Source organism: Elaeis guineensis, chromosome 8 (genome assembly GCF_000442705.2).
Source record: "Elaeis guineensis isolate ETL-2024a chromosome 8, EG11, whole genome shotgun sequence".
NCBI lineage: Eukaryota > Viridiplantae > Streptophyta > Magnoliopsida > Arecales > Arecaceae > Elaeis > Elaeis guineensis.
This window is the reverse complement of record NC_026000.2, coordinates 61,138,248-61,160,261: the sequence shown is the minus strand read 5'-3', so window position 1 is coordinate 61,160,261 and position 22,014 is coordinate 61,138,248.

Here is a 22,014-nt window from a genome sequence, read left to right as displayed (position 1 = left end):
CCGGTTCTTTTAGACTGGATGGGGGGAGAGGCCTTACAACATCCTAATGTGCCCCCACAGCCATGTCAGGAACAGGAGGAGAACCTCGTCCTGACATGAGCAAAGTCAAAGGCCCGATTCTTTTAGACCGGATGGGGGGAGAGGCCTTGCAACGTCCTAATGTGCCCCCACGGCCATGTCGGGAACTGAAGGAGAACCTCATTTTGACATGAGCAAAGTCGAAGGTCTGGTTCTTCTAGATCGGATGGTGGGGAGACCCTTGCGATAGCCCTTATGTGCCCCCGCACCCCCATTGGGAACAGGAGGAGAACCTCGTCCTGACGACGATGAAACCCGGCCGCCCAACAAGATCGAATGAAGAGAAAAGGCTCCTCAGCGGCACCTTCATACTTCTACGCAACCCTGCAAAAAGCAAGGGGAGGGCCCTCACTCTGAAAAGAGGAGGGAAATTAAAAAGGAAGAGCGACGAACTACGACGAAAATAGATGAAGGACAAACTATGCCAAAGACGTAAGGAACCCCATCTCAACAAAGATGGGAAGTTCCTACCAAACACCCCTAGCCTCTAAGAAGGCTCTCGACATGGGTCAAGAAGATGGCGGCACCTCCGAGGTAGTGCGGAGTTCAGACCACCAAGGAAAGCAGACCAGCGCATCGACGACTGGGCACCTCCAAACGACGCCAACATCAGACAAGTCGAACGACAAGAGAAGTCCAGCGGATGTCAATTTAATACAATATGCAGATGAGGTAATACAAAATCTCCTTCTCATTCTATTTGCAAAATATACACCACGAAGCCTAGAAGGCCAAAGGAAGAAAAGCAAAGCGACAAAAGCGAGACAACACAGCAAAAGGGAAAATGTATACATGAGAAGATGGAAGGCCAAGAAGAGCCCTAGGGAAGCTCTGCTCCTTCCGACCTAGAATTATCTACTCCACCCCCTATCCAGGACTGCCTCAGATTCTCAACTTCTTCTTCTAGCTCTCCCTTTTTCAGTAGCGCATCCTGGAGAGCCCGACGAAGTCGCTGGCATTCGGCCTCCGCCTCTCGACGCCTCTTTCTCAGGACCTCAGATTCTGCCTCTGCGTTTGTGACGGCCCGCTGCTCGTACGCCAGTTGGATCTTCAATTACTGTAGCTCAGCTATCCTTTCCCCGAGGGCGACGGAAATCCCTTCAACGATTCCTCTTAGGGACTGAAGTTCGTCAGAATCCCAAGCAGAAGTAAGCTGAGCCCTGTCAGCCAGCTGCCTCTGGAGACGGGCGACTTCGTCGGCCGCCACCCTGAGTCTCCCTTTATACTTGTCCACCTGCCTACGCCAACCGGCCCGATGCACATCGTAGCTCACCTCAGTGTCCTGAAGCTGCTGCTGAAGGTCGGAGACCTTCTTCGACCACTCCCGGTCGCCATCGGCTCGGGTCAAGAGTCGGGATGAGCTCCCCTCCAGCTGGCCGATCCTCTCCTTCGCAGTCGACAGTTCCACCCGGAGAGCACTAATCTTGGCAGCTTGAGTCCAAATTTGGTCACTGGCACTCTTCTTGCATTCCTCAAGCTCCTTCGCGAAGTCCGTCTTCCTCCGGCTATACTCCATGATCCCCTTCACGTGGAGATTTTGAAAGTGGGTGGCCTCTACGGTGGCTTCAGAATGACCCTCTCTCAATCTACGAAGCTCGCCTTCCATCTTCTTTGACTTCTTTCTCAAGTGAAGAACTTCCTTCTTCAGCCGTTGGATCGTCGACTTCAGCGGTGTTGGGTATAAAATACCCACGGCCGGAACCCTCAGCGGAATCAACTACAGAACGGCTTCGCCCGGACTCCTATGGGAGCCGGGCTCCACCTCCGACATCAGCTACAGAACGGCTTCGCCCGAACTCCTACGGGAGCCGGGCTCCGCCTCCGACATCAGCTGCAGAACGGCTTCACCCGGACTCCTAAAAGAGCCGGGCTCCACCTCCGACATCAGCTACAGAATGGCTTCGCCCGGACTCCTACGGGAGTCGGGCTCCGCCTCCGACATCAGCTGCAGAACGGCTTCACCCGGACTCCTACGGGAGCCGGGCTCCGCCTCCGACATCAGCTACAGAATGGCTTCGCCCGGACTCCTACGGGAGCCAGGCTCCGCCTCCGACATCAGCTACAGAACGGCTTCACCCGGACTCCTACGGGAGCCGGGCTCCGCCTCCGACATCAGCTACAGAACGGCTCCGCCCGGACTCCTACGGGAGCCAGGCTCTGCCTCCGACATCAGCTACAGAACGGCTCCGCCCGGACTCCTCTGGGAGTCGGGCTCCGCCTCCGACATTAGCTACAGAATGGCTCCGCCCGGACTCCTACGGGAGCCGGGCTCCGCCTCCGACATCAGCTACAGAATGGCTCCGCCCGGACTCCTACGGGAGCCGGGCTCCGCCTCCGACATCAGCTACAGAACGGCTCCGCCCGGACACCTACGGGAGCCGGGCTCCGCCTCCGACATCAGCTACAGAACGGCTCCGCCCGGACTCCTACGGGAGCCGGGCTCCGCCTCCGACATCAGCTACAGAACGGCTCCGCCCGGACTCCTACGGGAGCCGGGCTCCGCCTCCGACATCAGCTACAGAACGGCTCCGCCCGGACTCCTACGGGAGCCGGGCTCCACCTCGGTATCAATTGCTGGTAAGCTCCGTCCGGACTCCCACAGGAGCCGGACTTCACCTTTGACCTTGATTGCAGAAGACTCCGCCCGGACTCCTACGGGAGTCGGACTCCGCCCGCAACTTCAGCTCCGAGAGGGTTCCACCCGGACTCCCACGGAAGTCGGGCTCCGCCTCCGACAACAGCTACAGAATGGCTCCGCTCAAACTCCTACGGGAGCCGGGCTCCACCTCCGACATCAGCAACAGAACGGCTCCGCCCGGACTCCTACGGGAGCCGGGCTCCACCTCCGACATCAGCTACAGAACGGCTCCGCCCGGACTCCTACGGGAGCCGGGCTCCGCCTCCGACATCAGCTACAGAACGGCTCCGCCCGGACTCCTACGGGAGCCTGGCTCCGCCTCCGACATCAGCTACAGAACAGCTCCGCCCGGACTCCTACGGGAGCCGGGCTCCGCCTCGGTATCAATTGCTGGTAAGCTCCGTCCGGACTCCCACGGGAGCCGGACTTCACCTTTGACTTTGATTGCAGAGGACTCCGCCCGGACTCCTACGGGAGTCGGACTCCGCCCGCTGCTTCAGCTCCGAGAGGGTTCCGCTTGGACTCCCACAGAAGTCGGGCTCCACCCACGACCCCAACCGACGGGAGGACCCTCCCGGACCTCTACAAAGGCCGGACTCCGACCGCTGCCAAGCTTCAATCAACAGGTCCGCGCCCCCTAGCAGGTCACAATAACAACCATGATCCTGTTCCACTTCCTGTAGCGGGATTCCGTGCGGCTCCATCACCCCCTACGACGGACCCATTACTCTCTAACAGGCTGTGTCAACGGCCACGATTCTGCTCCACTCCCTGCGACAGGTGCTGCGCGACTCCACTACTCCCTGACAGCTAGCGGCAACGGACACCGCTCCACTACCTGCAACTGGCTCTACGTGGCAGGCCGTAACAATAGCCACGTGTCTACTCTACTATCCTTCGCAATCAATTCCCCTGACCATGGGCAGCCCACTACCAGACAGTTACAAACGTCGCCATCAATCCGTTGCCTCCTCCGCCTATAAAAGGGGGACCCAGATACGTTATTCTTTAAGCTCATTTCTCATCTCAAAACTCTGCTAAATTCTCCGTTCGAGCACTCCATTCTTGTTGAGGCAGAGAACTGACTTGAGCATCGGAGGGTCTTGCCGGAGCAACCCCACCTCCATTTAGACTTCCCTTGCAGGTCCCGGTGGCGACCGCGGCTTCCCCGACTCCAGCTTCTCCGGTGCAAGCAAATTTTTGCACCAACAAGATTGGCGCTAGAAGAAGGGCCTGTGTCTTCGCAGTACCCTTGTTCTTAAAGGAGCGCTCAACGGATTCGCTTTCGACCATCTTTTCCGGCGCCCAATCCTCCTTCCCTCATCGGATGCCCTCTCACGAGGTCTCTGCACAACTACCTCTGGCTATGGTCGCCGATAAGGGGTGGCCGGATGACCGGTCTCTGTCGGATTCCGTCAACGTCATCTCGGGAGAATCCCGGTGGGAGGCAATTAGCGCACCAGTTGCATCCCCCAAGCGACAGAAAGTTGAAGAACCCATAACCTTCACTGAAGTGGACACCCAGGGAGTCCAATTCCCTCATAACGACGTGGTCGTAGTTTCCTTGAACATAGCAAATTACGACGTCCGTCACATTCTCGTCGACAACGGGAGTTCGGCCGACATCCTGTTCTACAACGCCTTTTCCAGAATGGCCACTCTTAGCGGTCATCTGAGACCGATTTGCTCCCCCTTGATAGGGTTCACCGGTGACGCCGTTCCAATGGAGGGAATGATAGCTCTGACTGTGACCGCGGGCCAGTATCCAAAGCAGTCCAGAGCTTTGGTGAATTTTCTGGTGGTAAAGGCGCCATCCGCCTACAATGCAATCCTTGGCCGACCCGGCCTCAATGCCCTCAGAGCTGTTGTTTCAACCTATCATTTGAAATTGAAGTTCCCCACCAACCAGGGGATCGGAGAAGTCCGGGGAGACCAAGCCCTGGCCAGACATTGCTACAACATCACCTTGCAAAGGAGCGATCAAGCGGACCTCTGTCCGGTCGATGGATTGGATGCTCGTGATGACCTCACCGAAGAGAGGGGCGGTCCTATCGAAGACCTAATACCGATCCCTTTGAATGATGGGAACATGGAGCATGTGGTGTTAATTGGCTCCAACCTGGGGGAGGAGGTGCGGACGCGTCTCGTAGATTTCCTCCGAAGGAATGCGGACGTTTTCGCATGGGTCCCGACGGATATGCCGGGGATCGACACAGAAGTCATGGAACATCATCTGGCGGTCGACCCTAAAAATCGGCCTACAAAAGAAAAAATCCAGAGTCATGCCCCAGAGAGGCAGAAGGCGATAGCCGAGGAAGTAGATAAGCTTCTCAAGGCCGGATTTATTAAGGAAGTCAATTATCCTGAGTGGATCTCCAATGTTGTTTTGGTCAAGAAAGCAAACGGCAAGTGGAGAATGTGTATCGACTTCACAAAGCTGAATAAGGCTTGCCCAAAGGACAGCTACCCCCTTCCCAGAATCGACCAACTGGTGGATGCTACCTCAGGCCATGAGCTCCTAACTTTTATGGATGCGTTCTCCGGCTATAACCAGATTAGAATGGCATCGAAAGATGAAGAAAAGACAGCTTTCATCACTAATCGCGGCCTTTACTGCTACAGGGTCATGCCGTTCGGCTGCAAGAACGCGGGTGCCACCTATCAACGACTGGTGAACAAAATCTTCAAAGAGCAGATCGGCCGAAACATGGAGGTTTACGTGGATGATATGCTTGTAAAAAGCAGGTCTTCCAGAAATCATGTCGCCGACCTCAAGGAAACCTTTGGCGCTCTTCGAAAGTATAAAATGAAGCTGAACCCGACCAAATGTGCTTTTGGGGTAACCTCAGGAAAGTTCCTGGGCTTCATGGTATCAGGGCGCGGGATTGAGGCCAATCCAGAGAAAATTTGCGCCATCCAAGAGATGACCGCCCCAAGGTCGATAAGGAGGTTCAGTGCCTCACGGGAGGATTGCGGCTCTTAATCGCTTTGTCGCGAGGTCGGCCGAACGATGTTTGCCCTTCTTTCAAACCCTCAAGCGACCGAAGAACTTCTGTTGGACATCTGAATGCCAACAGGCATTCGAAGAATTAAAAGGCTACCTTAGCTCACCCCCACTGCTGGCGAAGCCCGAACCTGGGGAGGAACTATTTTTGTACCTGGCAGTCTCTCCCACAGCCCTCGCAGCTGTCCTTGTCAAAGAAGAAATGAAAGTCCAATGGTCGGTCTACTACATTAGCCGTGCACTGAGGGACGCCGAGACCAGGTATACTAAATTAGAAAAACTGACCTACGTCTTGTTGATTGCAGCTCGGAGACTCCGACCTTACTTTCAAGGGCACATGGTGACGCTACTCACCGATCAACCGATCAAGGCGATTTTGCACCGAGCTGATACCTCTGGAAGAATGGCAAAATGGGCAATCGAGCTCACAGAATTCGACATCAACTACAAACCTAGACCAGCAATCAAAGCCCAAATATTGGCAGATTTCATAGTAGAGTGCACCATCCCCGAGGAGGCCGAACCTGAGCAAAGCAAAGTTGACGACCTGAAGACTCAACTGAACTCCCCCAACGAAGAAGCCAGTCCCTCCGATTGCTTTTGGACCCTCTATGTGGACGGATCTTCCAACATGGCAGGTGCGGGTGCAGGCCTGATCTTGGTCAGCCCGGAGGGAGTCATCGCGGAGTACGCTCTGCGTTTCGAGTTCCCCGCAACAAACAATGGAGCGAAATATGAAGCTCTGATTGCAGGATTAAGGGTCGCCAAAGAGCTTGGAATAGGTCAACTCCGGGTGCACAGCGACTCCCAACTTGTGGTGGGGCAAGTCAGCGGGAGCTATGAAGCACGGGAGGACAGTATGGCCAAATATCTTGAGAAAGTGAAGGAGTTCACCCCTACCTTTAGCAGTTTCAACATCAGGCAGATTCCAAGGTCGGAGAATACCAGAGCCGATCTTCTCTCCAAACTGGCGACATCAGCTCCGGCCGAATTGCCCAAAGGCATCCTCTTTGAAGTTCTAAAACATCCGAGTACGGAAGAACCGCGGCCCGTAATGGAGATCGACCACGAGCCCAGCTGGGTCGACCCACTGATAACCTATCTTAGGGATGGAATTCTCCCCCAGGATGCGAAAGAGGCCCGAAAACTCCGAAATCAAGCCTCCCGATACATCCTTTATGAGGATAAATTATACAAAAGATCGTACTCCTTGCCCCTCTTAAGGTATCTCCGGCCCTCAGAAGCTGACTATGCTTTATGGGAAGTACACGAGGGGGCTTGCAGAAACCATTTGGGTGCCAGATCTTTATCCCACAAGCTACTCCGCCAAGGGTATTACTGGCCAACAATGCATCGTGATTCGATTGAATATGTCAAAAAGTGTGATCGATGCCAGAGATACGCCAACATCCAGAGACAACCCGCTACCGAGCTCACACCTTTGAGTGCCCCATGGCCTTTCGCACAATGGGGGATGGATATTCTTGGCCCCTTTCCCATGGCGTCTGGGCAAAGGAAGTTCCTCCTTGTAGCGATCGACTACTTCACCAAATGGGTCGAGGCCGAACCACTAGCAAAAATCACAGAAGCGAAAGTACAAGATTTCGTTTGGAAGTCAATCGTGTGCAGGTTCGGTCTGCCTAGAACCCTAATCACTGATAACGGATGGCAATTCGCGGGAGCACGATTCGCCGAATTCTGTGAAGATCTAAACATCTCCCACAACTTCACATCAGTAGCCCACCCTCAGGCGAACGGCGAAGCTGAGGTAACTAACAGAACCCTGTTGCAGGGAATTAAGACAAGGCTGGAAAAAGCAAAAGGAACTTGGGCGGATGAGCTTTATCATGTGCTATGGGCGTATCGAACCACCCAGAGGCTACCTACGGGGGAGACTCCCTTTGCTTTAGCCTTCGGTACGGAAGCCGTCATCCCAATCGAGCTTAAACTCCCGTCGGCATGAGTCGTGACATTCGATGAACCCCAAAATGCACAAAGTCTCAGAACCAACCTCGACCTGCTGGAAGAAAGGTGGGAGATTGCTCAGGTTCGAATGGCAGCCTACAGACAGAAAGTTGCCCGATATTACAACGCCTGGGTCAAGAGCAAAGCCTTTAAAGCAGGAGATCTGGTGCTTTGACGAGCTGCTGTCTCACAACCTCAGGACTGGGGGAAGCTCGCCCCGAACTGGGAGGGACCTTATGAGGTCAAGGAAGTAGTTCGGCCCGGAACTTATTATCTCAAGGAGCTCGGAGGAGCCGACCTCCCACGACCGTGGAGTTCAAAAAACTTATGGATGTACTACCAGTAACTTCATTTTAGTCGAAAATCGCATACCCATGCATCTTTAGACGATTCAAGCAATCTGTGTCAAAAACAAAAGGGCAATCTCATAAAGTCGAAGGCCCGGTTCTTTTAGACCGGATGGGGGGAGAGGCCTTACAACGCCCATACGTGCCCCCACAGCCCTGTTAGGGACAGGAGGAGAACTTCGCCCTAACCTGAGCAAAGTCGAAGGCCCGGTTCTTTTAGACCGGATGGGGGGAGAGGCCTTACAACGCCTATACGTGCCCCACAGCCCTGTTAGGGATAGGAGGAGAACCTCGCCCTAGCCTGAGCAAAGTCGAAGGCCTGATAGACCGGATGGGGGGAGAGGCCTTACAACGCCCATATGTGCCCCCACAGCCCTGTTAGGGACAGGAGGAGGACCTCGCCCTAACTTGAGCAAAGTCGAAGGCCCGGTTCTTTTAGACCGGATGGGGGGAGAGCCTTACAATGCCCATATGTGCCCCCACAGCCCTGTTAGAGACAGGAGGAGAACCTCGCCCTAACCTGAGCAAAGTCGAAGGCCCGATTCTTTTAGACCAGATGGGGGGAGAGGCTTTACAATGCCCTAATGTGCCCCCACAGCCATGTCAAGGACAGGAGGAGAACCTCGCCCTGACACGAGCAAAGTCGAAGGCCCGGTTCTTTTAGACCGGATGGGGGAGAGGCCTTACAGCGCCCTAACGCGCCCCCACAAGCCAGGCTGATAACGAGAGGAAAACCTCACACCGGCTCGAGCAAAATGAAAGGTCCGACTCCTACGGGAGTCGGGTTCCGACGCCAAGGAAGGCTTCACCCGGACTCCTACGGGAGCCGGGTTCCATCCACGATGCCAAAAAAGGTTTCATCCGGACTCCTATGGGAGCCGGGTTCCGACGCCAAAGAAGACTTCACCCGGACTCCTACGGTAGTCGGGTTCCATCGCCGACATCAGCCGCAGGACAACCCCGCCCGGACTCCTATGGGAGCCAGGCTCCGCTGACAACAGCAACTGCCGATAGGCCTTGTCCAGATCCCTACGGGACCCGGACTTTGCCTACGACTTTGATTACAGGAAGACTTCGCCCTGACCCCTACGAGAGCCAGGCTACTCCAACTTCAGGAGGGCTTCTCCATTCGGACTCCCAAGGGAGCCGAACTTAGCTCCGACTTAAGCATAGAAAAAACCCAAGCAAAAAAAAGGAAAGCAAACAGTGCCCGAAGGCAACGGAAGCTCGAACCCCCAAATTCAAGCCATAGGAGGGACTTCGGGCCCAAAGGGCCCCAAGCGAACCTGCAACCGTCGACGGAATGACAATCGGGTATCTTCGAACGGCGTAAGAATCGAAAAGTAGCTCGACAAATGGCAATCCCACATGAACAAAAGAGGTCGTCGACGACCTTGGGATGACGTGATGCAGACGAAGAGAAGGAAAGGAAAATGAAGAAGTTCGACAGACAACTATTTAATGCGAGATGCAGACGAGGTAACAAAATCTCTTTTTCATTTAACAAGAGTATACGTTACAGGACCCGATGGGTCAGGAAAAAAAGAAGAAGAAGATACACGTCATCGCAAGCCTCGCAAACACGGTTCGGGAAGGGTGCACCGGAGGCCGCTCTGAGCTGCGAGCTCCTCTTCCCATCTCTATCCTTCTCGATCGCGTTCTCCAGTGCGTGTAACAGCTCTCGCCCCATCTCGCCTCATTCTGTCTCCAAAGTCCCAACCCTAGCGGGAAAAGGGTGGGATAGATCTCTGGAGGCGGTAAGGGCAACGGCGGCAGTAGCGAAGACCTATTTCAAGAAGAACCAGAGTCACCTTGGAAGCGGTAGCGACGCCAGAGATGTGCCTCATCTCCGAATGCCCCACGACAGCCGCCACCCAAAATGCTCCGGCAAGGTCGGCATGCGCTACTTCCACCATCCCCGCAACAAGTTCCACTGCCCCACCGTCGACGCCGACCGCCTCCGGTCCCTCGGCCCCGATGGCGTCAAGGATCCCGTCATGGCTTATGACGGCAGCTCTGCCCTCTTGACCGGTATCACCCCGCCTTGCTACTCCAAAAATTGCGGGCAGAATAACTTCACCGACAGCCCCCATCACTAAACCCTTATTGTTGAAGGAATTCTTCCCTGAGCCCCCTTTAGAACGATGGAGATTCTCACCGGCCGCCGTTCTCCTCCTCACCTTCCTCCAAGCCCTAAAAATCCCCTCAAGAACAGCCTCCGGGGTAGAAGACATGGTGTAGGAACCCTCGGAGAAGGATTGGAGGGCTGAAGAAGGCAAGGACTGGTGCGAGGGAAGCAAGGCTCTCAGGCGAAAGAAGGGCGCCAGGATGAAGCCATGAAAGGACTAGGGGGTTTAAATAGCCGACGGATCCTAGCGCAATTATGGCGGCGAGTCTTCCTGGACCAACTGGTGCGTGCCACGTGTCGCGCTTATCCCCTTCATCGCTATCGAGGGTTGACCGTTCGCAAATTCCCGTGGCACGGCGCTGGGGAATCGCGTTTCGACGGGGGTTCCGAAAAGACTCTTCAGGTCACCTTCACCGAAAAGCGGGCTCTGACGTACACACTTTAGATGCCAAAATATCTAGAGGCGGCAGTGCGCAGGATTCGAAGAGACGGTCCCGGCTGTACCCATCTCTCTCTGTACTTCCTTCGTTTGAAATTCAAACTCGGAAGTAGGGGGACTGGTGTTGGGTATAAAATACCCACGACCGGAACCCTCAGCGGAATCAACTACAGAACGGCTTCGCCCGGACTCCTACGGGAGCCGGGCTCCGCCTCCGACATCAGCTACAGAACGGCTTCGCCCGGACTCCTACGGGAGCCGGGCTCCGCCTCCGACATCAGCTGCAGAATGGCTTCACCCGGACTCCTAAGGGAGCCGGGCTCCGCCTCCGACATCAGCTACAGAAGGCTTCGCCCGGACTCCTACGGGAGCCGGGCTCCGCCTCCGACATCAGCTGCAGAACGGCTTCACCCGGACTCCTACGGAGCCGGCTCCACCTCCGACATCAGCTACAGAACGGCTTCGCCCGGACTCCTACGGGAGCCGGGCTCCGCCTCCGACATCAGCTGCAGAACGGCTTCACCCGGACTCCTACGGGAGCCGGGCTCCGCCTCCGACATCAGCTACAGAATGGCTCCGCCCGGACTCCTACGGGAGCCGGGCTCCGCCTCCGACATCAGCTACAGAACGGCTCCGCCCGGACTCCTCGGGAGTCGGGCTCCGCCTCCGACATCAGCTACAGAACGGCTCCGCCGGACTCCTACGGGAGCCGGGCTCCGCCTCCGACATCAGCTACATAACGGCTCCGCCCGGACTCCTACGGGAGCCGGGCTCACCCCCGACATAAGCTACGGAATGGCTCCGCTCGACTCCTACGGGAGCCGGGCTCCGCCTCCGACATCAGCTACAGAACGGCTCCGCCCGGACTCCTACGGGAGCCGGGCTCCGCCTCCGACATCAGCTACAGAACGGCTCCGCCCGAACTCCTACGGGAGCCGGGCTCCGCCTCCGACATCAGCTACAGAACGGCTCCGCCCGGACTCCTACGGGAGCCGGGCTCCGCCTCCAACATCAGCTACAGAACGGCTCCGCCCGGACTCTTACGGGAGCCGGGCTCCGCCTCGGTATCAATGGCTGGTAAGCTCCGTCCGGACTCCCACGGGAGCCGGACTTCACCTTTGACTTTGATTGCAGAAGACTCCGCCCGGACTTCTACAGGAGTCGGACTCCGCTCGCAACTTCAGCTCCGAGAGGGTTCCGCCCGGACTCCCACGGAAGTCGGGCTCCACCTCCGACATTAGCTACAGAACGGCTCCGCCCGGACTCCCACGGGAGCCGGGCTCCGCCTCTGACATCAGCTACAGAACGGCTCCGCCCGGACTCCTACGGGAGCCGGGCTCCGCCTCCGACATCAGCTACAGAATGGCTCCGCCCGGACTCCTACGGGAGCCGGGCTCCGCCTCCGACATCAGCTACAGAACGGCTCCGCCGGACTCCTACGGGAGCCGGGCTCCGCCTCCGACATCAGCTACAGAACGGCTCTGCCCGGACTCCTACGGGAGCCGGGCTCCACCTCCGACATCAGCTACAGAACAGCTCCGCCCGGACTCCTACGGGAGCCGGGCTCCGCCTCGGTATCAATTGCTGGTAAGCTCCGTCCGGACTCCCACGGGAGCCGGACTTCACCTTTGACTTTGATTGCAGAGGACTCCGCCCGGACTCCTACGGGAGTCGGACTCCGCCCGCAGCTTCAGCTCCGAGAGGGTTCCGCCCAGACTCCCACAGAAGTCGGGCTCCACCCACGACCCCAACCGATGGGAGGACCCCTCCCGGACCTCTACAGAGGCCGGACTCTGACCGCTGCCAAGCTTCAATCAATAGGTCCGCACCCCCTGGCAGGTCACAATAACAACCATGATCCTGTTTCACTTCCTGTAGTGGGATTCCGTGCGGCTCCATCACCCCCTGCGGCGGACCCATTACTCTCTGACAGGCTGTGTCAATGGCCACGATTCTGCTCCACTCCCTGCGGCAGGTGCTGCGCGACTCCACTACTCCCTGACAGCTAGCGGCAACGGACGCTGCTCCACTACCTGCAACTGGCTCTACGTGGCAGGCCGTAACAATAGCCACGTGTCTACTCCACTATCCTTCGCAATCAATTCCCCTGACCATGGGCGGCCCACTACCAGACGGTTACAAACGTCGCCATCAATCCGTTGCCTCCTCCGCCTATAAAAGGGGGACCCAGATACGTTATTCTTTAAGCTCATTTCTCATCTCAAAACTCTGCTAAATTCTCCGTTCGAGCACTCCATTCTTGTTGAGGCAGAGAACTGACTTGAGCATCGGAGGGTCTTGCCGGAGCAACCCCACCTCTGGTTTAGACTTCCCTTGCAGGTCCCGCGGCGACCGCGGCTTCTCCGACTCCAGCTTCTCCGGCGCAAGCAGATTTTTGCACCAACAAGCGGGATCCCCAGGGGCAGGGGAAGTGCTTCGGTAGGGCACTGCCATTGGGAGACAAAAGTGTCAAGACGCGTCTCATCGCAGAAAGAATAGCAAAGAGAAGAAAGGAAGGAGGGAGAAGCCATCCATGCCAAGAAATTCAACTTTATTGATTGGATGATTCTTGAAGACAAAAAGAAAAAGAAAAATTGTGGTAAAATAAAAATACAAGGTCGGAGGTCTCAGACCTCAGAGGCAGGAGTTGGGGAGCTCGACGTTCCTGGAAGGGGGGCTGCGGCAGCAATGGTAACGGGAGAGGGACCGGCCTCGTCTTCAGACTCCTCACCCAGGAAGCTGAGGTCGAGCTCCAAAAATTTTTTGGCCACCTTCTCCTGGCAGAGCTCGAACCCCTTGATGAACGTCTCCTGGCCGAATTGGACATTCAGGTCCCTCATCTCTGCGGAGGTCTTGAACTCCTCTACCGTAAGAACTCTGGCCTCCGAGATCAGGACTGGAATCTGCTCAGCCAAATTGGCGACCTCGGCCTCCGCCTTTCTCACCGTCTCCTCCAAGGTCTGTTTTTCCTCCTTTCGAGCTTGTTTCTCTCTCTCTGGAGCCTCTTGGAGGGCGGCTACTTCGGCTGCCTTTTCTTTGAGGCGAGCGACCTCGGCCCGGCAATGCTCCTCCACCTGGACGGCATCCCTCCTTGCCCGATTCATCATCTCGATATTGGCGAGGAGCTGGTGCCCAATCTGCAGGGGCGACAAGGGGATCAGAATAAGGGTCGAATAGCCGATCAAATGAAGATTTGTTTACCTCGAGGAAGGACCCTAGGGAGTCCCAAACCCGTTGCTCAGGGTCGTGCGGTCGATCCTCTCGACGACCTCGGGCAGGATGCAGCCGTCGATCAACCACCTGATCAAGTCCCTATCATTGAAGGGATTCTTCGACTCCTCTTCGGAACCAAGGGACTCGTCAGCGGTGGCTCGACGGTTACTCACCCTGCAGGCCACCGACTTCCTTCTCTTCCCCCTCTCGACTACGGGTGCCTCCGTGGAGCGGACCCCCGAAACGGGAACCCCAGTCGACGAACTCCTCGAGGAGGCTCGGGGGGCCGTAGGTTCGGCGTCCGAGGGAATGTCGATCGCTGGAGCTGTCTAGACGGGCGCAGCCAAGCTCGACTCCTCCGCCCTGGCCCTCTTTGCCGATCCGGAGGTCGCGGCACCCTTTCTTTTGTGGGCCCTGAGGCCCCTGGCAAGTATCCGCGCTGCTTCGACGTCCATTCCTTAAAAAAAAAAAAAAAAATCAATCAAGAGTCAAAAATTGATAATGGGGTGAAAAAGGAAGGAGTGGCACAAAAAAAAAAAGAGAAGAAAAAAAAAAGAGAGAAGGGAGAAGAGAGAAGAAAAAGAAAGAAAAAGAAGAAGGACAGAAGAAAAGAAGAGAAAGGAAAAGATGAAGTACTCGCAGGATCCTGGGGGCTCAGGCCAACGTTGAATAAAAATTGCTCCCTCAGAAGGTTGGGAAGGGAAGGAGCGGAATAGGCGAGAAGCTTCCGGACAGCCTGGAGGTCGTCCTCCCCCACGCTGGGGGCCCAGCGGACAGAATCCCTCAGAGAGCCCCAAGGGGGCAGGCCCAGCCTCAGGGTCGGGCAGTGGACGAAGAGGTATTTCCCCTTCCAGTTGTGGATCGAAGAGGGGGCACTTTTTAGCAACCCCTTCTTGCCGAACTGAGGGGAGAAATACCACCAGTCCTTCGCCAAAGGATGACGCTTGAAGGTATAGAAATGCCTAAACAGAGAGAGGGATGGCTGGACCTTGACTACGTGGCAAAGGGAGAGAAACCCTATCAAAAACCTAAAAGAATTCGGAGCAACTGAAGCTAAAGAGATATCTAAGAAGCGGAAGAGGGCGACAACAAAGGATGGAAGCGAAAGCCGGAGCCCGACACGGAATGCCTCCTGATACAGGCAAAAGCGACTGGATGGAGGAGTGCTAGCCCGGTCGGAGGGGCCGGGAAGCTCCAGGTCATACTCTGAAGGAACTCCGTACTGAACCCCTATCAGCAGGAGTTCATCCGGAGTCAAGGAGCAGAGAATGGCACCCGGTGCAAAAATCGAGCGAGGCCCCGCCCCAGGTATGGGTTCATCTACAGAACGGGGGACCTGGGGGGTTGAGGTGGAAGAACTCCCGAAACCGTTAGAAGCGGAAGTACCGGAAGACATTTCAAATACCTTCAAATGAAGATCCTGATGATCCCGAAGAAAACGGGCAGGACAAAGGGCGAGAGATCACAGGAGGCTGACTTAGAGGAATACAAAAAAAAAAAAAAAAAAATGATGACAAAGAAAGGGCCCCTAAGTGGCGGGAAGAAAGACGGAGGTTCTGGGACTAACCTAGATCGCTCTGAGGGATGCAGAGGGGCGAGGACAGGGATGACTCGAAGGACTTCTATGGCCCAAGAAGATGCCAAGAGAAACAGGGCTCTCGAAAAAAGGGCAGATACCGCTAGAATTCTGAAGCAGAATAGGGCCCCTAAAGGCGGAAGGATGGGTTTAAATAGACCCTGGGATCTGGCGTCATAATGATCGCGAATCCCCCCAGGCTGGCCCGCGTTCGACACGTGTCCCACTCACCACGGCAGGTGGCTGAAAGTGGCTGACGGTTGGCAGGGCCATTATTGCATCGTACCTGAGCTAGTGTACCAGTGGGAATTTCGAAGGATCCTTTCGTATCGTCCCGATTTGAAAAGACTCCAGCACGCGCACATTTAATGCCAAAATATCTGGAGGCAGTCGTGCACAGGGTTCGAGGGGACAACTTCGGCTGTGCAAACCTCTCTGTACTTTCTTCATTCAAAATTCAAACTCGAAAGTAGGGGGACTGGTGTTGGGTATAAAATACCCTCAGCCGAAGTTCTCAACGGGATTGACCCTCACGAGTCGTCTCCAACTCCAACGGCAAGGCAGACTCCGCCCGGACTCCTACGGGAGCCGGGCTCGTCTCCAACTCCGACTACAAGGAAGACTCCGCCCGGACTCCTACGGGAGCCGGGCTCCGTCACCAGCTTCAACTGCAAGCAGACTCTGCCCGGACTCCTACGGGAGGCGGGCTCCGTCACCAACTTCAACCGCTGGTAAGCTTCGTCTGGACTCCTACGGGAGCCGAACTTCACCCCAGACTTTAATTGCAGGAAGACTCCGCCCGGACCCCTATGGGAGTCGGGCCTCATCCCCGACTCCGGCTACAGACAGACCTCGTCCGGACTCCTACGGGAGTCGGACTCCGCCCACGACTCCGACTGCAAGCAGACTCCACCCGGACTCCTACGGGAGCCGGGCTCCATCACCAACTCCAACGCAAAGCAGACTCCGCCCGGACTCTTACGGGAGCTGGGCTCCTCTCCAACTCCGACTGCAAGGAAGACTCCGTCCGGACTCCTACGGGAGCCGGACTCCGCCCATGACTCTGACTTCAAGCAGACTCCGCCCGGACTCCTACGAGAGCCGGGCTCTGTCACCAACTACAACGGCAAAGCAGACTCCGCCCGGACTCCTACGGGAGCCGGGCTCGTCTCCAACTCCGACTGTAAGGAAGACTCCGCCCGGACGCCTACGGGAGCCGGGCTCGTCTCCAACTCCGACAGCAAGGAAGACTCCGCCCGGACTCCTACGAGAGCCGGGCTCCGTCACCAGCTTCAACTGCAAGCAGACTCTGCCCGGACTCCTACGGGAGCCGGGCTCCGTCACCAGCTTCAACTGCAAGCAGACTCCGCCCGGACTCCTACGGGAGCGGGCTCGTCTCCAACTCCGACTGCAAGGAAGACTCCGACCGGACTCCTACGGGAGTCGGGCTCCGTCACCAGCTTCAACTGCAAGCAGACTCCACCCGACTCCTACGGAGCCGGCTCCTCACCAGCTTCAACTGCAAGCAGACTCCACCCGGACTCCTACGGGAGCCGGGCTCCGTCACCAACTTCAACCACTGGTAAGCTTCGTACGGACTCCTACGGGGGCCGAACTTCACCCCTGACTTTAATTGCAGGAAGACTCCGCCCGGACCCCTACGGGAGCCGGGCCTCATCCCCTACTCCGACTGCAGACAGACCTCGTCCGGACTCCTACGGGAGCCGGGCTCGTCTCCAACTCCGACTGCAAGGAAGACTCCACCTGGACTCCCGTAGGAGTCCGGGCTCGTCTCCAACTCCGACTGTAAGAAAGACTCCGCCCGGACTCCTACGGGAGTCGGGCTCCGTCACCAGCTTCAACTGCAAGCAGACTCCGCCCGGACTCCTACGGGAGCCAGGCTCGTCCCCAACTCCGACTACAAGGAAGACTCCACCCGGACTCCTACGGGAGCCGGGCTCCGTCACCAGCTTCAACTGTAAGCAGACTCCGCCCGTACTCCTACGGGACCCGGGCTCCGTCACCAACTTCAACCGCTAGTAAGCTTCATCCGGACTCCTACGGGGGCCGAACTTCACCCCTGACTTTAATTGCAGGAAGACTCTGCCCGGACCCCTATGGGAGCCGGGCCTCATCCCCAACTCTGGCTGCAGACAGACCTCGTCCGGACTCCTACGGGAGCCGGACTCTGCCCACGACTCCGACTGCAAGCAGACTCCACCCAGACTCCTACGGGAGTCGGGCTCCGTCACCAACTCCAACGGCAAAGCAGACTTCGCCCGGACTCCTACTGGAGTCGGGCTCGTCTCCAACTCCGACTGCAAGAAAGACTCCGCTCGGACTCCTACGGGAGCCGGGCTCCATCACCAGATTCAACTGCAAGCAGACTCCACCCGGACTCCAATGGGAGCCGGGCTCCGTCACCAACTTCAACCGCTGGTAAGCTTCGTCCGGACTCCTACGGGGGCCGAACTTCACCCCTGACTTTAATTGCAGGAAGACTCCACCCAGACCCCTACGGGAGCCGGGCCTCGTCCTCGACTCCGGCTGCAGACAGACCTCGTCCAGACTCCTACGGGAACCGGGCTCGTCTCCAACTTCGACTGCAAGGAAGACTCCGCCCGGACTCCTATGGGAGCCAGGCTCGTCTCCAACTCCGACTGCAAGAAAGACTCCGCCCGGACTCCTATGGGAGCTGGGCTCCATCACCAGCTTCAACTCCAAGCAGACTCCACCCGGACTCCTACGGGAGCCGGGCTCGTCTCCAACTCTGACTGCAAGGAAGACTCCGCCCGGACTCCTACGGGAGTCGGGCTCCGTCACCAGCTTCAACTGCAAGCAGACTCCGCTCGGACTCCTACGGGAGTCGGGCTCGTCTCCAACTCCGACTGCAAGGAAGACTCCGCCCGTACTCCTACGGAGCCGAGCTCCGTCACCAACTTCAACCGCTGGTAAGCTTCGTCCGGACTCCTACGGGAGCTGAACTTCACCCCTGACTTTAATTGCAGGAAGACTCCACCTGGACCCCTATGGGAGCCGGGCCTCGTCCTCGACTCCGACTGCAGACAGACCTCGTCCGGACTCCTATGGGAGTCGGACTCCGCCCATACTCCGACTGCAAGCAGCCTCCGCCCGGACTTCTACGGGAGCTGGGCTCCATCACCAACTCCAATGACAAAGCAGACTCCGCCCGGACTCCTACGAGAGCCGGGCTTATCTCCTACTCCGACTGCAAGGAAGACTCCACCCGGACTCCTACGGGAGCCGGGCTCCATCACCAACTCCAACGGCAAAGCAGACTCCGCCCAGACTCCTACAGGAGTCAGGCTCGTCTCCAACTCTGACTGCAAGGAAGACTCCGCCCGGACTCCTACGGGAGCCGGGCTCCGTCACCAGCTTCAACTGCAAGCAGACTCCACCCGGACTCCTACGGGAGCCGGGCTCCGTCACCAGCTTCAACTGCAAGCAGACTCCGCCCGGACTCCTACGGGAGCCGGGCTCCGTCGCCAACCTCAACCGCTGGTAAGCTTCGTCCGGACTCCTACGGAGCCGGACTTCACCCCTGACTTTAATTGTAGGAAGACTCTGCCCGGACTCCTACGAGAGCCGGGCCTCATCCCTGACTCCGGCTAAAGGAAGACTTCGTCTGGACTCTTACGGGAGCCAGATTTTGGGCTCCTCTCAAATGGATAGCTAACCACCCCTTGCCGTCAGACACTCCAGCCGAACTTCAGCCGACAGGTCTGCACTCCCTGGCGTGACGCAGCGACGGCCACGATCCTGCTCCACTTCCTGCGATGGATTCCGCGCGGCTCCATTACTCCCTGGCAGACCGCTATGATGCCCACGATCCTGCTCCACTTCCTGCGACGGATTCCGCACGGCTCCATTACTCCCTGGCAGACCGCTATGATGCCCACGATCCTGCTCTACTTCCTACGATGGATACCCTGCGATTCTTCCATCCTCTGGCAAGTCGCGACAACGGACGCCGCTCCACTTCCTATGGCAGACTCCACGTGGCGCGCTTCAGTGATAGCCACGGGTCTACTCCACTACTCTTCGCAACAAACTTCGCCTGACCCTGGGTAGCCCACGACCAGACAGTTACAAACATCGCTATCAGTCTGTTGCTCCCTCCGCCTATAAAAGGGGGAGCCCCAGATACGTTAAGTTTTAAGCTCCATTTTCTATCTCAAAACTCTGCTAAAATTTTCGTTCGAGCACTCCATTTTTGTTGAGGCAAAGAACTGACTTGAGCGTCGGAGGGTCTTGCCGGAGCAACCCCACCTCCGGTTGAGACTTCTTTTGCAGGGCCCGACGGCGACCACGACTCCCTCGACTCCAGCTTCTCCGATGCAGGTGGATTTTTGCACCAACAGATAGTATTTATATAAAGGGAGGTCTCTAGGATTTCTAGTTAATAGAATTTTTGGTCAACAAAATTTCTCTCTCCCTTCTCCATGCCTCCTCTCCTCCCTCTCTTCCTTTCCACACCCAAGAGTTGGGTGTCCCTTCTCCCACACGTCAAGAGGTAGTGCTTGGAGACTTAGAGATTATAGATCAAGAAGAAAAAGAAGAAGATTGTTGATCAAGGAGTTGATCCTGTAGTACAAATCAAAGCATTAATCAAAGTGTTCAAGGCTAAGATTCTTCTTAAAAAGAAGAATCTTCTACGATAAGAAATTAATTCGAGATCGATCTCGATGGATATCTGTAAAGGTCGAATGATAAATGATATATTTTTATAATTATTGTAGGTATTTTTGATAATTTATGGTGCTAATATCTTCTTAAAAACCTAATTTCATAAATAAATTAAATTTTCTTATAAAAATAAATAATTTTAAAAACAATAAAAATAAAGTATATTTATGAAAAATAGATGTTAATTTAATTGAGTAATTTAAGTATCAAAATGATGAAAAATTTTTGAAAAATTTAATGCATATTTTTTCTTATTTTTCAGATAAAAATCAGAGCAAAAATCAAGCCAAAATATCCTAAAAAATAAAAAATATTACCTCCAATGCATGGGTGCAGTCGATAAAAAATTTCACGTGGTCCACAGGCATGGCTCATAGCGAGAGAGGGGTTTTTGCACGATCCGATAGCCCAGAAGTGATCCATCATGTGATCAGACGGCTAAGGACACTCCCAACTATGTTAAGGATTTAAATTACGCGATCCGATGGCCAAAACTTCATCAGAACCCAGATCCAATGGCTGACATTCGATGTGACTTTGATAAGGATTAAAACTATAGATTTTGGGTAGATCTGAGTGGTTCAAGCTCCATCCGATGGCCAAAAATATTTCTAGGAGGATTAATATGATTTCTAAGGGTTTTAGGACTCTTTTTCCTACCAAAAAATTATAAAAAATTTATCTATAAATAAGAGGTCCAAGAATAAGCTTTGTGAGTAGAAAAATTGAGTAAAAAGTATAGGAAAAAAAAATTAGATAGATTTAGGAATCCAAGAAAAAGAAGGAGAGAAGCCAATTTGCTCTACAGAGTAGACGAAAGACGGAGAGGTCATCAACCATCTTTTTGATGAGGCTTGACTGATCAACTTCAGATCCTTATTATAGTTTTATTTTTATTTTATTTTATTATTCTTTTTAGATTCTTTGTACTTGAATTTCAATTTCAATCAATGCAAAATTTATTTTCTTGCATTTTAAATTTTTGTCTTTTTTTTTATAAGTAGATGCTAAAATCTAGTTAGTAGATCTTAGTATCAATTTATTTTATACTTTTTAAATTTTTATTATTTATTTTTATTGCAAGTAGATGCTAGGATCTAGTTAGTAAATCTTAGTATCTGATTTATTTTTTGTACTTTTAATTTTTATTTTTCGACTTAAATTACTTTCTCTAAAATTTTATTTTCTTTTTGCAAAATCAAAGATTTCAAATTAAAATCCTGCCTTCTCTGTGGACTCGACCTGACTCACTACTTTCTACATATTTTTAAATTTTATTGAAGTCAAAATTTAATTGATAATCATGGTGTCCTAACGACAATATCACTATTGTATCAATTTTTGGTACCATTATCGGGGACACCATGATTATCAAAACTTGATAAGATCTAAGGGGACACATTTTTTTTCTACACTTTTAAAAATTGATACGAGTGCGATGTTGTTGTTAGGACACCATGATTATCAATCATATTTCGACTTCAATAAAATTTAAAAACACATAAAAAGTAGTGAGTTGGATCGAATCCATAGAGAAGACAGGATTTTAATTTGAAATCTTTAATTTTATAAAAAAAATAAAATTTTAAAAAAAATAATTTAAGTCAAAATAAAAATTAAAAGTATAAAAAATAAATCAGGTACTAAGATCTACTAACTAGATCCTAGCATCTACTTATGAAAAAAAAAAGATAAAATTTAAAATATAAAAAAATAAATTTTGCATTGATTGAAATTAAAATTCAAGTATAAAAAATTTAAAAAAAATAATAAAATAAAATAAAAATAAAATTATAACAAGGATCTGAAGTTGATCAGTCAAGCCTCATCGAAAAGATGATTGATGACCTCTCCATCTTTCGTCGTACTCTGTAGAGCGAACTAGCTTCTCTCCTTCTTTTCCTTGGGTCCCTTAACCT